Below are 6421 nucleotides of genomic sequence, written 5' to 3' on the forward strand. Positions count from 1 at the left end.
TAGCAAACTTTTTCTATAAATATCCAGAGAGTAGGTAGGGACACCTGGGTGGCTCAGCAGTTGAGCATCAACCTTTGGCTCAGGGTGTGATCCTGGAGTCCTGGGATCAAATCCCACATCGGGCTCCCTGCATGGAGCCTGCTTCTCCCTCTGCCTTGGTCTCTGCCTTTTTTTTTTAATTGTTTTGTATATTTTTTTAATTGGAGTTTGATTTGCCAACATACAGTTTAACACCCAGTGCTCATCCCGTCAAGTGCCCCCCTCAGTGCCTGACACCCAGTCACCCCATCCCCCCGCCCACCTCCCTTTCCACCACCCCTTGTTTCCCAGAGTTAGGAGTCTCTCATGTTTTGTCATCCTCTCTGATATTTCCCACTCATTTTCTCTCCTTTCCCCTTTAATCCCTTTCCCTATTTTTTATATTCCCCAAATGAATGAGACCATATGTTTGTCCTTCTCCGATTGACTTATTTCACTCATCATAATACCCTCCAATTCCATCCATGTTGAGGCAAATGGTGGGTATTTGTCATTTCTAATGGCTGAGTAATATTCCATTGTATACATAAACCATATATTCTTTATCCATTTCTCTTTCCATGGACACCGAGGTCCCTTCCACAGTTTGGCTACTGTGGACATTGCTGCTATAAATATCGGGGTGCAGGTGTCCCGGCGTTTCACTGCATCTGAATCTTTGGGGTAAATCCCCAGCAGTGCAATTGCTGGGTCGTAGGGCAGATCTATTCTTAACTCTTTGAGGAACCTCCACACAGTTTTCCAGAGTGGCCGCACCAGTTCATATTCCCACCAACAGTGTAAGAGGGTTCCCCTTTCCCCACATCCTCTCCAACATTTGTTGTTTCCTGTCTTGTTAATTTTCCCCATTCTCACTGGTGTGAGGTGGTATCTCATTGTGGTTTTGATTTGTATTTCCCTGATTCTGCTTCTCTCTGTGTGTCTCTCATGAATAAATAAAAATCTTTAAAAAAAAAGATCCAGATAGTAAAGATTTGGGGCTTTATGGGCCATATGGTCTTGGTCATGACTATTCACTTCTGCCATTGCAGCACAAAAGAGCCAATGACAATATGTAGCTCAATGGGCAGGCCTTATCCCAATAAAACTTCATTTACAAAATCTGGCAGTGGGCTGGATTCAGACCACGGGTTGTCATTTGCAAACCCTTCTAGATCAGGATTCTGAATTCAAGTATACTATCTACACGATAACTTGACGTGATTTTGTCCCCACATGCTACCTCACCCACTGTGAGTTTTTTTTTTAAGATTCATTTATTTATTCATGAGACACAGAGAGAGAGGCAGAGACACAGGCAGAGGGAGAAGCAGGCTCCTCACAGGGAGCCCGACGTGGGACTCGATCCCGGATCCCAGGATCACGACCTGAGCTGAAGGCAGGCGCCCAACCACTGAGCCACCCAGGTATCCCCCTACTGTGTTAAGTAAAAAATAGGGGTGTCTGGGTGGCTCAGTCGGTTAAGCATCTGCCTTTGGCTCAGGTCATGATCCCAGGTCTTTTCCCTGTCCCTCTGCCTGCCACTCCCCCTGCTTGTGCTCTCTCTCTTTCCCTCTGTCAAATAAATAAAATCTTTTTTTAAAAAATAAGTAAGCTCTAAGTAAAACTGCATTATATCCAATATTCTAACAAATAGGCTTCACACAAGTAAACACATCTTAAGTGCCTACAGTGCACCAAACATGGGGCTAAGGGCTGAGAATACAATACTGCACATGACTGGGGAGTCACGTTGTGTGTAGCCAAGGGGCCATACATGTGAAAAGATGACAATTCAACATGAAGCGTTATGATGAGGGCACAGTGGGCATCAAGAGGGATCGGGCCTTCTATAAGGGGTAGAGCAGCCCTATATTAATGGTCACTATGATTCTAGGACAATGGAAACTAAGAAGGATGGCTGGCCTGGAGAACCTTAGGCAACATTACAAACTTCCTGGAGTTCTATGAGGTTTCAGCAATGTCCCATCAAGGTTTATCTACTAGGGTGCAGTCTTATACTTCCCTAAAATTACCATCAGGCATCACACTTGACCTATGAAGACAGGAAAGCTTCTAGGAGGACTTGGTGCCTAAATGAAATCCTGAATCAGGGAAGCAAGGGTGTTCCATTCACAGCACATGCTAAGGTCAGAGATGACATGGCTTAGTCTCTCTGCAAAACCAAAATACACCTAATATGATAGGCCTAGAGAGAGGGATGGAGTAAGGAGGGTAAGATTGGGTGGGCAGACAAGACTCATAACATTAGGGCATGAGAAGAAATTTGAATTTTGTCCTAAGGGTAGGGGGAAGCTTATCAAGGTTTTTCAGCAAAGAAGTTGGAAAACTGGACTTGCTTTTTGGGAACATGAAGCTCAGTGTCCAGATGACGGACTGGAAGAGAGAGACTAGAAACCAGGAGAGGTTTTGCAAAACTCTTGAGTGTTTTTTTTTTTAATTTTTATTTATTTATGATAGTCACAGAGAGAGAGAGAGGCAGAGACACAGGCAGAGGGAGAAGCAGGCTCCATGCACTGGGAGCCCAACGTGGGATTCGATCCCGGGTCTCCAGGATCGTGCCCTGGGCCAAAGGCAGGCGCCAAACCGCTGCGCCACCCAGGGATCCCTCTTGAGTGTTTTATAGCGCACAGACAGAGCTTCAAGACAACCTCTATGGAAAAGGCAAGTTAGCCTATCCAAGGATTTCCACTTGGGACAGACTTCCCTTTCAAACAGGAACAAGAACCCTTTTAATTTTCCCCAAAAGTCCAATAAGGACCATTATAAGGGTCCAGCTGCCAGGCTTAGAAACAGTTGAGCAAAGCAAAAATGATAGAGAAAAATAAAACACAAAATAAGACTCTATTTTCCACTTTGAACTGAGGCCAATAGATGGACGGAGCTTGCAGTTTTCCCTGAGTAATGACTAAAGTAGGAAACAACACTAATTATTATTATTATTCTTATGTTAATAATTACATTCAATTGGACTACTTAAACAGAGAATGCCTTGGGGAGCAAAGACAGCCGAAGGAATTCCATTATCAAAATTTCATTTGCGGCTCATGGTCTCCTTAGCATCACTAATTAATATTCTCTCCCTAAACAAACCAGGATTGAGGAGGTTGGTGAACTAGAGAAATATCGCTTATCATAGGAAATGATGGGGAATACACAGAATAAGAAGACTGGGGTCACACTTGTGATTTTTATCAAAATAAACTGCTCCTGAGGAGCAACTTGGCAAAATGCACCTGTACCATAATGCCTAGCAAGATTAATGGCTTCAAGACAATTGTAAAATTAAAACAAATCTCAGGTTCAGTCACTGAGTTTAGACATTAGGGAAATGCTCATTTTGCTCCAGCCATCAATTCATGGCAGGTTTTTGGTTTGGGTTTGTCTTTTTTTTTTTTAAATGTGCCAGCATTTGACTCAATAATTGGATTTCCTCTCATTTACAATCTATTTTAAATATACACCTGAGGGCACTTGATTCGTGGTACTGCTGAGGCAGTGGCTCCTAAGAACACAGGCTTTGCAGTGTGAGAGATATGGGTTCAAATCCTGATCCTGTCATTAACTACACGTGGCTTTGAGCAAGTTACTTAATCTCTCTGTGCCTCTTTTCCTTATCTGTCAAATGGGGATGGTAATATTATAATTCTGTAACCTTATAGAATTTTAAAGGGTAATGGTCCTATGACAATGTCCAAAACCTGGCATGTATTTTAATAAGTGGCAGTTGTTCTGGAATGATTATTATGTTGCATACCTTCCCCTGCTCGCAGGAGACAGACAAAACAACCCATTGTGAGTCAGATTCTGATCAAGGCCACTGGCTTTCAATAAGTATGCCTTGTTTGAATGCTAATGAATACATGATCCTGGTAACTAGCACTCCAAATTCTCACCCAGTTTCCAAAACCATCTTAATTTCACTTGTTTAAATGGAAAGTAGGTCTTCTTGTGTGTCGACTGCAACAAGGCCTCTTCAACAGGGGGACATTAAATCCCAGAAAGGGAATAGATATGGCATCGAGCTCCAAACCATTAGCCTTTAGAACAGGAGTCAAAAGAGAGGAAGTTGCAGACATTGTCTTAAATGTGACCTGAGGAGACATTTTTAAAATCCAGGTAGCAGAAGTCTCTTTTGGACTCAGTAAATGTTGCCATTTATTACTGGTAATAACCATAATAATAACTATCCCCCAGCAAGTGCTTCTATGTGACAGATATTTGGCCTACTGCTCTATATCTATTATCTCATTTAACCCATGTGACAGTCCCATCAGGTCTAAATCTCTATTAGTCTCCATTTATATTTTTTTAATTTTTAAAGATGTATTTATTTATTTATTTATTTATTTATTTATTTATTCATGATAGACGTAGAGAGAGAGGCAGAGACACAGGCAGAGGGAGAAGCAGGCTCCATGCCAGGAGCCCGATGTGGGACTCGATCTCGGGACCCCAGGATCGTGCTCTGGGCCTCAGGCAGGCACTAAACTGCTGAGCCACCCAGGGATCCCTCCATTTTTATTTTGAGGAAACTGGAAGCCCAGAAATGATAAGTAATTCTCTCAGATTATGCAAGTAAGAATTGAAACTTCAGGTGTCCTTAAAAATGCAATTATTTAAAGACTATACTATATTGTCTTCCAAGCAAATACAGGCCCTTAGACAAATGTCATAAGCATATCACCTGCTTTAGCTTCCTGTGATTGCCGTAACACAAGACCACAAATTGGGTGACCTAACCAACAGAAATGTGTTGTCTCACAGTTCTGGAGGCTGGAAGCCTGAGATCCAGGGGTCTGCTGGAATCTGTTCCATGACTCTCTCCTGGCCTTGGAGATAGATTTACAGGCAATCTCTGGCATTCCTTGATAGTGGATCCCTGCCTTCACCCTCACACAGCCTTCTCCCTGTGTGTATGTCTATCTACAAATTTCCCCTTTTTGTAATAAGGACACCAGTTATATTAGATTATTTCACTCTACTCCAGTATGACTGCATGTTGACTAATTATATGTACAAAGACCCTATCTCCAAATAAGATCACATTCTGAAGTACCAGGGGTTAGAGGTTCAACATAGGAATGAGGGGGTCACAATTCAATCCATAACGTCACCCAAATCCATCTGTCTTAACCGATTATCCCCTCATCTTCTGACCCAAGGTAGGGGGGAGGGAAACAAGGCTTCTACATGCTCCCAAACATACTGCAAGATGTAACTCTTCATTCCAAACCCCACAGAGCCATTTATCCCACGTTAGAAAGGAGAACTGAAAAGGGATACCATGCAAAAGATGTCAAGGCAAAGATAAATGTTTCCTCAGGGGCAACAACTCTCAGAGATTTGAGTAGTAAGTTTTTGAAAAATGGACACATAAGGAACAAAGGTTGAGTTTTGTGGAATCATTGATAACCCCCAAGACAACACCCAGCTTCCCTCCATTATTATAAATGGGGGGATTTGAAATGGAACTTCTATTGTGTGGCTTTCAAAGCCCTCAGTGGCCCAGAAGTAGTGAATCATTTCTAAGGTAAAGTACTTCCTTTGAACTCGGGGGAAACAAAAGTAGGCAGATAAAAAATGATAATGCTGGAAGCAGATTTATGAGCAACTTGAAATCTGAACATTGCTTTTTTATATTGTTGAAGATGGACCAGTCCTGTGGCCCATGTGGGAATAAGCCCCTAAGATTGAACACCAAAAATAAAATATCTCAGCATGTACCAAACTCATACAGGAAATCTCATGCAAGCCCCTTCCCCGTAAATAATCAATGTGATATAAAATGTGTATTCCCTTGTCTAGCAAGGATATAAGTAGATGAATAGTTGTTCATTCTTTCAAGTTATGGAGAGAGTGACTGCCATATGCTGAGTGCTGTCCTGGGTCCTGAAAAGAATTACCTCAAGGAGGGTTTACCCATTAGGTGGATCCTAAACTGAGTAATCAAATCATAGACCTACAGGCGACTTCAGGAGTCATTTAGGCAGACAAAGGATGGTAAAGGAGATAGAGCAAGGCATGCTTCTTCTATTTCTGTTGTGTACCATTTAACAAATTCTTCACAGGAAACTTTCAAGATGGTGTCTTTCCTGTGAGCCAATATTATGAATCTCATTCTGAGCATTTTGTAGGAATCCACAGTGACTAAGATCCTCTTCCTCTAGTGGAGCATAGTTTATATAGTTATCACAAGCAACAACCATTATGTCTTTGAACTCCTCCTAACTAACTGAGGCCAAAGTTATTCAAGGAAAAAGACACGTTCCCTATCTTGGGGACACTGAAAGTCCTGAGGATGTATAAAATGTACATGTATAATAGGGTTATTTCCATACAAAAATAATACAATGAGAAAATATTTTTGGGGGTAGAAGTT

The sequence above is a fragment of the Nyctereutes procyonoides genome, unplaced genomic scaffold (assembly GCF_905146905.1).
Source record: "Nyctereutes procyonoides isolate TBG_1078 unplaced genomic scaffold, NYPRO_anot_genome, whole genome shotgun sequence".
In the NCBI taxonomy this organism is placed as follows: Eukaryota; Metazoa; Chordata; class Mammalia; order Carnivora; family Canidae; genus Nyctereutes; species Nyctereutes procyonoides.